The 12,239-nt window shown below is 42.8% G+C and overlaps 1 protein-coding gene across 1 annotated transcript in view; it reads right to left on the bottom strand.

Annotated features, from left to right (window-relative positions):
• LOC134357440 (dynein axonemal heavy chain 8-like) overlaps positions 1–12,239 on the bottom strand; it is a 1,088,497-nt gene that overhangs the window by 91,939 nt on the left and 984,319 nt on the right. The gene's annotated exons all lie outside the window — the stretch shown is intronic.

Genomic DNA, 12,239 nt, shown 5'->3' with positions numbered 1-12,239 from the left:
GGAAGGAGTTGAAGAATGCTTGTAGCGTCAGTTGATAGACAAAGGGGTGGGGGAGGGGAAGCATTGACGTCATAGCCCTGAAAACAATGGGTGGTAGAAGAAGGAGACGGAACCATGAGGGAGCTGGGGGAGGGGGCAGAGTGAAATAGGGATAGGGGAAGGGAGGGGGAGGGAATTACCGGAAGTTGGAGAATTCTATGTTCATACCAAGGGGCTGGAGACTACCTAGACGGTATATGAGGCGTTGCTCCTCCAACCTGAGTTTAGCCTCATCATGGCAGTAGAGGAGGCCACGTACAGACATATCTGAATGGGAAGCAGAGTTGAAGTGGCTGGCTACCGGGAGATCCGATCCTGTCTATTGTGGCGGACAGAGTGGAGGTGCTTGACGAAGTGGTCCCCCAATCTGTGTCGGGTTTCACCGATGTAGAGGAGGCCGCACCAGGAGCACCGGATGCAATAGATGACCCCAACAGACTCACAAGTGAAGTGTTATCTCACCTGGAAGGACTATTTGGGGCCCTGAATGGTTGCAAGAAATGAGGTGTAGGGACAGGCGCAGCACTTGTGCTTACAGGGATAAGTGCCAGGTAGGAGACCAGTGGGGATGGACGTGTGGATAAGGGAGTTGCGGAGGGACCGATCCCTGCGGAAAACGGAGAGGGGTGGAGAGGGAAAGATGTGCTTAGTGGTGGGGTCCTGTTGAAGGTGGTGGAAGTTGCGGAGGATAATGTGCTGGATCCGGAGGCTGGTGGGGTGGTAGGTAAGGACAAGGGGAATCTGTCCCTGTTGAGGTTGTGGGAGGATGGGGTGAGGGCTGAAGTGCGGGAAATGGAGGAGATGCGGGTGAGGGCATCATTGATGACGGTAGAAGGGAAACCATGATCCTTCAAGAAAGAGGACATTTGAGATGTCCTGGAACGGAAAGCCTCATCCTCGGAGCAGATGCAGCGGAGATGGAGGAACTGGGAATAGGGAATGGCATTAACTTATCAACTCAGGAGACCTTCCATCCTCAGCCGCTAAACTCATTATTCCCACACCCCGTACCGCTCAGTTTTGCCTCCTCCCAAAGATACACAAGCCTGACTGTCCCGGTAGATCCACAGTTTCTGCCTGCTCCTGTCCCACCGAACTTGTATCTGCCTACTTGTCACCCATAGTTCAGTCCCTCCCCACCTACATCCGGGATACATCCCATGCCCTCCACCTCTTCAATAACTTCCAATTCCCCGGTCCCAACCGCTACATTTTTACTATGGATGTCCAATCCTTATACACCTCCATTCCCCATCAAGAAGGCCTCAAAGCCCTCCGCTACTTCCTGGATAATAGACCTCACCAGTTCCCCACCACCACTACCCTCCTGTGGTTGGCGGAACTGGTTCTCACACTTAATAACTTCTCTTTTGGCTCTTCCCACTTTCTTCAGACTAAAGGTGTAGCTATGGGAACTCGCATGGGACCCAGCTACGCCTGCCTCTTCGTTGGTTTTGTGGAACAGTCTATACTCCAGACCTATTCTGGTAGTGCTCCCCAACTTTTCCTTCGGTACATTGATGACTACATTGGTGCTGCTTCCTGCACCCATGCTGAGCTCGTCAATTTCAACTCTACCTCAAACTTCCACCCAGCCCTCAAATTCATTTACTCTAACTCGGACACTTCTCTCCACTTTCTTGATGTCTCGGTCTCCACCTCTGGAGATAGACTGTCCACTGACATCTTCTACAAGCTCACTGACTCCCATAAACTACCTCGACTATACCTCTTCCCACCCCGCCACATGCAAAAATGCCATTCCCTATTCCCAGTTCCTCCGTCTCCGCCACATCTGCTCCGAGGATGAGGCTTTCCGTTCCAGGACATCTCAAATGTCCTCTTTCTTTAAGGATCGTGGTTTCCCTTCTACTGCATCAACAATGCCCTCACCTGCATCTCCTCCATTTCCCACACTTCGACCCTCACCCCATCCTCCCACAACCACAACAGGGACAGAGTTCCCCTTGTCGTTACCTACCACCCCACCAGCCTCCGGATCCAGCACATTATCCTCTGCAACTTCCACTACCTTCAACAGGACCCCACCACTAAGCACATCTTTCCCTCTCCACCCCTCTCCGCTTTTCGCAGGGATCTGTCCCTCCGCAACTCCCTTATCTGCACGTCCATCCCCACTGATCTCCCACCCGGCACTTATCCCTGTAAGTGTAAGTGCTACACCTGTCCCTACACCTCACCTCTTGCAACCATTCAGGGCCCCAAACAGTCCTTCCAGGTGAGACAACACTTCACTTGTGAGTCTGTTGGAGTCATCTATTGCATCCGGTGCTTCTGGTGCGGCCTCCTCTACATCGGTGAAACCCGACGCAGATTGGGGGACCGCTTCGTCGAGCACCTCCACTCTGTCCGCCACAACAGACAGGATCTCCCGGTAGCCGCCCACTTCAACTCTGCTTCCCATTCCCATTCAGATATGTCCATACATGGCCTCCTCTACTGCCATGATGAGGCTAAACTCAGGTTGGAGGAGCAACACCTCATATACCGTCTAGGTAGTCTCCAGCCCCTTGGTATGAACATAGAATTCTCCAACTTCCGGTAATTCCCTCCCCCTCCCTTCCCCTATTTCACTCTACCCCCTCCCCCAGCTCCCTCATGGTTCCGCCTCCTTCTTCTACCACCCATTGTTTTCAGCGCTATGACGTCAATGCTTCCCTTCCCCCACCCCTTTGTCTTTCAAATTACTGGTCTATCGACTGACGCTACAAGCATTCTTCAAATCCTTCCCCATCTTTCATTCTTCAGTCCTGACGAAGGGTTCCGGCCCGAAACGTCGACTCATCATTTCTGACTGATGTTGCCCGACCTGCTGAGTTCATCCAGTGTACTGAAAGTGTTGCTTTGATCTTTTACAGTATCTGCAGATTATTTTGGGTATAATTGTTGCCTTTTTGAAGCAGGTGGGAGCTTCCAACTGTGGTATTGAGAGGCTGACAATGTCCTTGAATACTCCTGCCAGTTGGTTGGCACAAGTTTTTAGAGCTTTAGCAGGTATTTCATCGGGGCCTGCCACCTTGCAAGGGTTCACCCTCCTTAAAGACAGTCTAACATTGGCCTCTGAGATGGAGATCACAGGGTTACTGGGTGCAGCAGGGATCTTCACAGCTATAGTTATATTCTCGCTTTCAAAGTGGGCATAGAAGGTGTTGAGCTCATCTGGTAGTGAAGCATTGCTGCCATTCATGTTATTGGATTTCGCTTTGTAGGAAGTAATGTCTTGCAAACACTGCCAGAGTTGATGTGCATCTGATGTCCTCCAATCTCACTTGCAATTGTCTCTTTGCTCTTGAAATAGCCCTCCACAAGTCATACTTGGTTTTCTCATACAGAGCTAAGTCGCCAGACTTAAATGCGACAGCTCTAGCCCTCAGTGGACGATGTGCCTCCTGGTTCTGGAATGTTTCTGGAGGACTGGAAAATCACAAATGTCACTCCACTCTTTCAGAAGAGAGGGAAGTAAGAGATAGGAATTTTAGGCTAGTTAGCCTGACTTCAGTGGTTGGGAAGATCTGAGAGAACATTATAAAGGACAAGGTTTCAGGGTACTTGGAGGCACATGATAAAATAGGCCAAAGTCACATGGTTTCCTTTATGGAAAATCTTGCCTGACAAATCTGTTGGAATTTGTTGAGGAAATAACAGACAGGATAGACAAAAGAAAGTTGGTGGATGTTGTTTACTTAGTTTTTCAGAAGGCCTTTAACATGGTGTGACAGATGAGGCTGCTAGACACAATAAGAAACCATGGTATTACAGGAAAGATATTAGCATGGAAAATCTTCAGCATTTAATACCATCATTCCCACAATCCTGATTGAGAAGTTGCAGAACCTGGGCCTCTGTACCTCCCTCTGCAATTGGATCCTCAACCTCCTAACCGGAAGACCACAATCTGTGTGGATTGGTGATAACATATGCTCCTCGCTGACGATCAACACTGGCACACCTCGGGTGTGTGCTTAGCCCACTGCTCTGCTCTCTATATACACATGGCTGTGTGGCTAGCCATAGCTCAAATACCATCTATAAATTTGCTGATAATACAACCATTGTTGGAAGAACCTTGGGTGGTGATGAGAGAGTGCACAGGAGTGAGATATGCCAACTAGTGGAGTGGTGCCACAGCAACAACCTGGCACTCAACATCAGTAAGACGAAAAATCTGATTGTGGACTTCAGGAAGGGTAAGACGAAGGAACACATACCAATCCTCATAGAGAGATCAGAAGTGGAGAGAGTGAGCAGCTTCAAGTTCCTGGGTGTCAAGATCTGAGGATCTAACCTGGTCCCAACATATTGACGAAGTTATAAAGAAGGCAAGACAGCGGCTATACTTTATTGGGAGTTTGAGAAGATTTGGCATGTCAACAAATACACTCAAAAACTTCTATAAATGTACCGTGGAGAGCATTCTGACAGGCTGCATCACCATCTGGTATGGAGGGGCTACTGCACAGGACTGAAAGAAGCTGCAGAAGGTTGTAAATCTAGTCAGCTTCATCTTGGGTACTAGCCTACAAAGTACCCAGGACATTTTCAGGGAGTGGTGTCTCAGAAAGGCAGCGTCCATTATTAAGGACCTCCAGCACCCAAGGTCATGTCCTTTTTCTCACTGTTGCCATCAGATATGAGGTACAGAATCCTGAAGGCACACACTCAGTGATTCACGAACAGCTTCTTCCCCTCTGCCATCCAATTCCTAAATGGACATTGTATCTTTGGATACTACCTCACTTTTAAAAATATACAGTATTTGTTTTTGCATGTTTTATTCTATTCAATATATTGAATTGATTTACTTGTTTATTATTTTTTTCTCTCCTAGATTATGTATTGCATTGAACTGCTGCTGCTAAGTTAACAAATTTCACGTCACATGCTGGTGATAATAAACCTGATTCTGATTCCTACTAAAAGTAGTGGACACAGCCCAGTCTATCACGGGTAAAACCCTCCCTACCATTGAGCGCATCTACATGAAATGCTGTTGCAGGAAAGCAGCATGCATCAGGGACCCCCACCACCCAGGACATGTTCTCTTCTCGCAGCTGCCATCAGGAAGTAGGTACACGAGCCTCAGGATACACACCACCAGGTTCAGGAACAGTTACTGCCCCTCAACCCCAACATTAAAATGTTCCAACAACCAATAGACTCACTTTCAAGGCCCTTTCATTTCAAAGACTTTTCATATCATGTTCTTGATATTTATTGCTTATTTATTATTAGTATTTCTTTTGTATTTGCACAGTTTGTTGGCTTCTGAAGTCTGGTTGAACACCTAGTTGGATGGTCTTTCATTTATTCTATTATGGTTATTATTCGATAGATTTATTGAGTATGACTACAAGAAAATGAATCCCGGGGTTGTATATGATAAATTTATTTTTAACTTTGAAGATTGGCTGACTGTCAGGAAGTAAAGAATTGGAACAAAGGGGACCTTTTCTGGTTGGCTTCTGGTAATTAGTTGTGTTCTGCAGGGGTCTGTTTTGGGGCTGCTTCTTTTCATGTTACACATCAATGATCTAGATGAAGGAATTGATAGTTTTGTGGCCACATTTGCAGATGATACAAAGAGAGGTGAAGAGGCAGACAGTGTTGAAGAAGCAAGGAGTCTGCAGATGGACCTGGATGGGGAAGATTGAATGCAGTGTAGGGAAGTATCTGGTCATACACTTTGGTAGATGGAATACAGGTGTAGACTATTTTCTAAACAGGGAGCAAATTCAAGAATTGGAGGTGCAAAGAGACTTGGAAGCTCCTTAACGGTTAACTTGCAAGCTGAATCGGTAGTAAGGAAGGCAAATGAAATGTTGTTCATTCATTTCAAGAGGACTAGAATATAAAAGAAAGGATGTAATGCAGAGCCTTTCTAAGGCATTGGTCAAACTGCATTTGGAGTACGTGAGCAGTTTTGGACCCCATATCTAAGAAAGAACATGGTAATATTGGGCAGACTCCAGAGGAGGTTCACGAGAATTATCCCAAAATAAAAGGTTTAATGTGTGAGAAGTATTTGATAACTGGGCCTGTGCTTGCTACAGTATAGAAGAATGAGGGGGCATAATGAATATTGAAAGGCCCAGATAGAGTGGACATTGAGAGGCTGTTTCCAATATTGGGGGAACACAGACTCAGAGTACAAAGATGTCCTTTTAGAACAGGGATGAAGAGGAATTTGTTTAGCCAGAAGATGGTGAATCTGTGGAATTCATTGACACAGATGGCTGTGGAGATCAAGTTAAAGCAGAGGTTGCTAGGTTCTTGATCAGTAAGGGCATCAAAGGTTATGGCGAGAATGAGGTTGAAAGGGATAATAAATCAGTCATGATTATATGGCTCAGCAGACTTGATAGGCTGAATGGCCCAATTCTGCTTCTGTCTGATAAGGCCACAGACCATAAGATGTTTATTTCATATTGAATGAACAGTTTTCTTTCCCATGACTTCAATCTGACTGGGAGGAGCTGATGGCTTGGCAAAAGAGCTTGGGAAAAGCTTTATCTTCCCCTGTGAATTGCTTCTCACAGCCCTTTAGATCATCAAAGCAAACTGAACTGCTGCCATTGGAACCTAGCCTAGATGCTCGATATTTAAGTGACCTAGAGCTATCCTCAGATTCTGCTCCTGGCAGTACATATGTATGTATTTATAGATACAGCATGGTAACAGCCCCTTCCAGTCCAATGAGCTTGCACTGCCCAATCACACCCATGTGACCAATTAACCTACTAACCTGCACACCTTTGAAATGTGGCAGGAAACCAGAACACCCAGAGGAAACCTACACAGTCAGGAGAGAATGTACAAACTCCTTACAGACAGTGGTAGAATTGAACCCTGGTCACTGGCACTGTAGTAGTGTTATGCTAACCACTAAGTTACCTTACCCGTATGCAAATAAAACCCAGTTTTTTAAAAAAACAGAATAAATTTTCAGTAAGAAACTAAGCACTAGGCCAACAAATTTGGGGGGGGGGGGGTGGAATCCATCCTATTATTTTCAACTTTCTATTAGTTTCCTACTGAAAACTCTATCTACTAAGCAATAATTTCTCACTTAAGCTTTCTTATTATGAATATCTGATTGTGAAAATTTTAAAGTATTCTGGGTACTTCAGTTCCACCAGTATTACTAAATGCAGCACATTTCATTCTCTTGAACTATCTTCCCAGGTATGCAGAGCAATTTTGCACTCATTTGAGTAATCTGGAACAAGGGAATGAAAGTTGAGCTCTCCTGTCCCCATTCCCAAGACTAGCACAACACTGATTCCTCATTCAACTGATTACAAACTTTGATAGCCAGTTTGTCATCATCATCATCATCATCATCAGGTGCCGTGCCCAGTTTGAGCTTTGACTGCCATGGCCCACACACTCCTGTTCCGGGTCAAGTGGATCAATTCATTGGTATTCATTTCCAGTTCTCTGGCTGCTGTCTCCATCATTTGTCTTTGTCTTCCTCTTGCTTTCATCCCTTCGACCTTTCCCATAATTACCGTGCGTGCTAACTCCTCTTTCCTAATCACATGTCCAATGAAGTTACGTTGCCTTTTCATGATCTCATACATTATTTCTCTTGTGTTTGCTCTGTTCATGACATCCTCGTTAAATATTCGTTTTGTCCATGATATTCTTTGCATCCTCAAGAACTACATCTCTGCTGCTTCAATTCGTTTCCTCATGTTACTAGATATTGTCCAACATTCTGAGCCATATAATATAACTGGATAAACGTAATATTGCAGTACTCTGAGGCGGGTTGTCATGCCTAGTTTAGTATTGGTCAGTATACTCTTCATTCTCGTAAAGGTGTCTTTTGCCATCCCTATTCTTCTTTTGATGTCCATGTCGCACCTGCCATCTGATGTTACCCAGCTTCCTAAGTAGCCAAAGTTCTGTACTTGTTTTATGTCTTCCCCGTTTATTCTCAGCCTGCAGATAGGATTCTTTTTGGATATTACCATACATTGTCTTTTTGCAATTGATAGACCCATTTTTGCACTTTCTTCAACAACTATATCAATTAAGTTTTGTAGTTCTTCCTCTGTACTTGCAATTAAGTGTCATCTGCATATCTGAAATTAGTGATATTTTCACTGCCAACTTTGATTCCCAAGATGTCCCTTTTTTTGTAATATTGCTTCACTGTACACAGTAAATAAATCAGGGGAGAAAACACACCCTTGTCTAACGCCTCTTGATTTTTGTAAACTGATCCACTTCTCCATCTATTCTTACAGCGGCAGTTTGTTCCCAGTACAGATTTCTGATTAGGCGGAGGTCTTTCGAATCCAGATCTAGAGTTTTCTGTAATATTTCAAATAACTTATTGTGCTTCACTTTATCAAATGCTTTTGTGTAGTCGATAAAACAAACAAACAAATCTTTTTGCACTTGAATAGCTCGTTCCGATAGTACCCTTAACATCAATATTGCGTTTCTTGTACCTTTTTCTTTCACAAAACCACATTGCTCTTTACCTATTTCAGCTTGTATCTTACTTTTAGCTCTTGTCGTCAAAATTCTTAGAAGTATCTTGGTGATATGACTCATTAAACTTATGGTCCTATGTAATTCACATTCTATTGCTCCAGGTTTCTTAGGAAGAGTGATAAATACTGATTTTTTTTTTTCATCTCTTGTATTATTCCAGTCTCAAATGTCATTGATTAAATCAATAAGTTTTTCAATTCCATAATCTTCAAGGGCGATAATTTGTTCTATTACTAATTCATCAGGACCTGCTGCCTTTCCTTTCCTTCATCTTATTGCATTACGAACTTCAGATTTTAAAATACTTGGACCTTCAATGTTTTTCTTAATTTCTGGTTTTTCGCCTTGATCATCGTCAAACAATTCCTGAATATGCTCAGTCCATCTGTTCATAATCTCTTTTTGCATAATAATAGTACTGTCCTTTACTTTCAAACATCCACCTGAAGAACAGGAGCTTTTTAACCAGTGATATTCTTGATTTGTTGATGTAACCTTTTTGGATCAGTTATAGGGATTCTTTCTATTTGCTCACATTCCTGGTTTAACCATTCTTCTTTGGCTTTTTGACATAAGCTTTTAACTTTTTTATCTAAGGATTTATATTCTATAGGATTTGCTTTCTTCCCTCTCCTTTCTTCCATTAGATTTTTGATTTTTTGATTTCATCTGTCATCCATTTATTCTTTGTGCTTTTTTCTTTTTTAGGAATCACTGACTTTGACTCTACCAAGGCATCCTTTAGAGAGTTAAATTTAATTCCTACATGATTGCTATCATCTTCAACAGATTCTATTTCTAGACTTTCTTCTTCCTTACTCCAATTGTAAATTTTTGTCTTAATTTTCTTCTTTAATTGCAAGTAGTCAAGGAATTGTTCAGATTTTTGCTTCTTTAGTTTTTTACTTTTACATGACATACTACTGGGTTATGGTCACTATTACAGTCTGCACCTGGATATGTTTTGCATTGTGTCACTGAGTTTCTAAATCTTTGTTTTATAGTAATAAAGTCAATTTGATTATCACCTGGACTTTTCCAGGTTCACAAGCCTCTTGAAAGGTTTTTAAAGTAGGTATTCATAATGACCTGATTATTCATCTTGCACCATTCTACCCATTTCTCACCTCTCATTTCTATACCCTAGTTCAAATTTTCCTATGGTATTTCCATCAGCACCTTGTCCTACTTTAGCATTTGGATCTTCCATGACAATAAGAATATCTTGAGATTTGCATCCATTCTTTGTTTGTTTAAGCTCTTCATAAAATTTATCTAAATCATTTGTTCCATCTGTTGTTGGTGCATATACCTGTATAATTGCTAAATCAAATGGTTGTCCTCTGAATCTAACAAGGAGCACTCTTTCTGATATTGCCCAATGTCCTAAAACACTTTTTGCCATGTTTTCATCCATAAGAATTCCTACCCCATAATTATAATTTAATTTATAATTTAAGAGATAATTATCTAACATTCTTGAATATTTGGCGCCCTTATTTACAAAAGATAGGATGTCATATTTAAGTGCTCTGACAAAGAATTTGGTTACTTGGGGAAAATAACGAATAATTATACCAAATTTATTTTGAATCCCATGGAGCATGTGGAAACCTTCCAATATCCAGGCGGCCCTTTTTTTCCTCTTTTTTTCTTTTAGGTAGGACTATATACATGGGGGGGGGGAGGGTTAAGGGGAGTGGGGGGTGGGTAGATTTTATCTTTTCATGTATTCTTTTTGAAAATTCAATAAAAATTATATTAAAAAAAAGAATTCCTACTCCATTAGTATGGGATGTTCCACAAGAATAAATTAGTGTTTTATTTCTATTCTGACATGTCCAGCACCTATCCAACAAATTTCGCTAATTCCCATGATAAACTTTAGTCTTTCTATTTCATTTATCACATTGTCCAATCTTCCTACTTGATATAGGGTTCTTACATTCCAAGTGGCAATAATTTTCTTTTGTGTTACTTGAATTTTATGAGCAGTAGCTTGATGGTCGGGGATCCCCTGCTGACCAGAATCAACCCTACCAAGTGCAGCATCTTCAAAATTGTCTTAGAAACATAGAAACATAGAAAATAGGTGCAGGAGTAGGCCATTCGGCCCTTCGAGCCTGCACCGCCATTTATTATGATCATGGCTGATCATCCAACTCAGAACCCAGCCTTCCCTCCATACCCCCTGACCCCTGTAGCCACAAGGGCCATATCTAACTTCCTTTTAAACATAGCTAATGAACTGGCCTCAACAGTTTGCTGTGGCAGAGAATTCCACAGATTCACCACTCTCTGTGTGAAGAAGTTTTTCCTAACCTCGGTCCTAAAAGGCTTCCCCTCTATCCTCAAACTGTGACCCCTCGTTCTAGACCTCCCCAACATCGGGAACAATCTTCCTGCATCTAGCCTGTCCAATCCCTTTAGGATCTTATACGTTTCAATCAGATCCCCCCTCAATCTTCTAAATTCCAACGAGTACAAGCCCAGTTCATCCAGTCTTTCTTCATATGAAAGACCTGCCATCCCAGGAATCAATCTGGTGAACCTTCTTTGTACTCCCTCTATGGCAAAGATGTCTTTCCTCAGATTAGGGGACCAAAACTGCACACAATACTCCAGGTGTGGTCTCACCAAGGCCTTGTACAACTGCAGTAGTACCTCCCTGCTCCTGTACTCGAATCCTCTCGCTATAAATGCCAGCATACCGTTCGCCTTTTTCACCGCCTGCTGTACCTGCATGCCCACTTTCAATGACTGGTGTATAATGACACCCAGGTCTCGTTGCACCTCCCCTTTTCCTAATCGGCCACCATTCAGATAATAATCTGTTTTCCTATTTCTTCCTAGGTCTTGAAGATCCTCTTGACGCTGTTGTTGTGTGATACATTTTGTGAGTTTGACTATGGTTTTCTTAGCAAATAGATTCTAGGAAACCTAGTATCTAGCAATGGTGGTTTGCTATTGCCTACCATTGGGCGAACTAAAGAAATTGCCATTTCTCTTCCCAAGTGTTCATCCGCCTCTCCTATAGCCGTTGACATTTGAGGTCCTAGCTCATCTGCCTTCTCTGTCATAAGTTCAGTTACTGAACCTGCTGGATTTGCTGTTGGCCTTCGCTTGTATCCTGAGTAGGAACCCTTGCAGGTGCTACCGTTCTGAGTCAGAGCGGCCCTGGGAGCAATGAATGACTAAGGGGTAACTCCACTTTCCCCAAAGCTCTGAAAGTCCCCAATCAGAGCCTCATCACCGGTTGCAGTTTAGAGTCATACCTAGGACATAGCCAGTTTGTGACCAACTTTAATTACATTTAGAGCATTGCTGACCCACGTCCTGAGTTGAGGACTAAATTAACATCACTTAAACTGGCATCTGTGAAAACTATTGTTTGCAAATCGACCTTACATAATGAGGATGTTGAGCTGGCAATATCAGCCTTGTGCTCTAGAACTAAACCTTTATGTGAATTGTGAACTGAATCATACTAGTTTTCTACACTTATATTTGCTTTAAAATTTTTTTTCACATTTTAGATAGGGAGACTGTTATTTCTAATCAGAGCTAACAGTTAATTTAAGTCATTGCTAAATTTATTATTCCTTTCACTGTCTTTTCTATATTTTATAACTGATTTTGTTGACAAAATATGGCGCATCGTCTCGCTCTGTAGA

The sequence above is a fragment of the Mobula hypostoma genome, chromosome 2, assembly GCF_963921235.1.
Source record: "Mobula hypostoma chromosome 2, sMobHyp1.1, whole genome shotgun sequence".
Classification (NCBI taxonomy): Eukaryota; Metazoa; Chordata; class Chondrichthyes; order Myliobatiformes; family Myliobatidae; genus Mobula; species Mobula hypostoma.
Note: the sequence above shows the minus strand (reverse complement) of the source record. Positions and strands in the feature narration are given on the sequence as shown.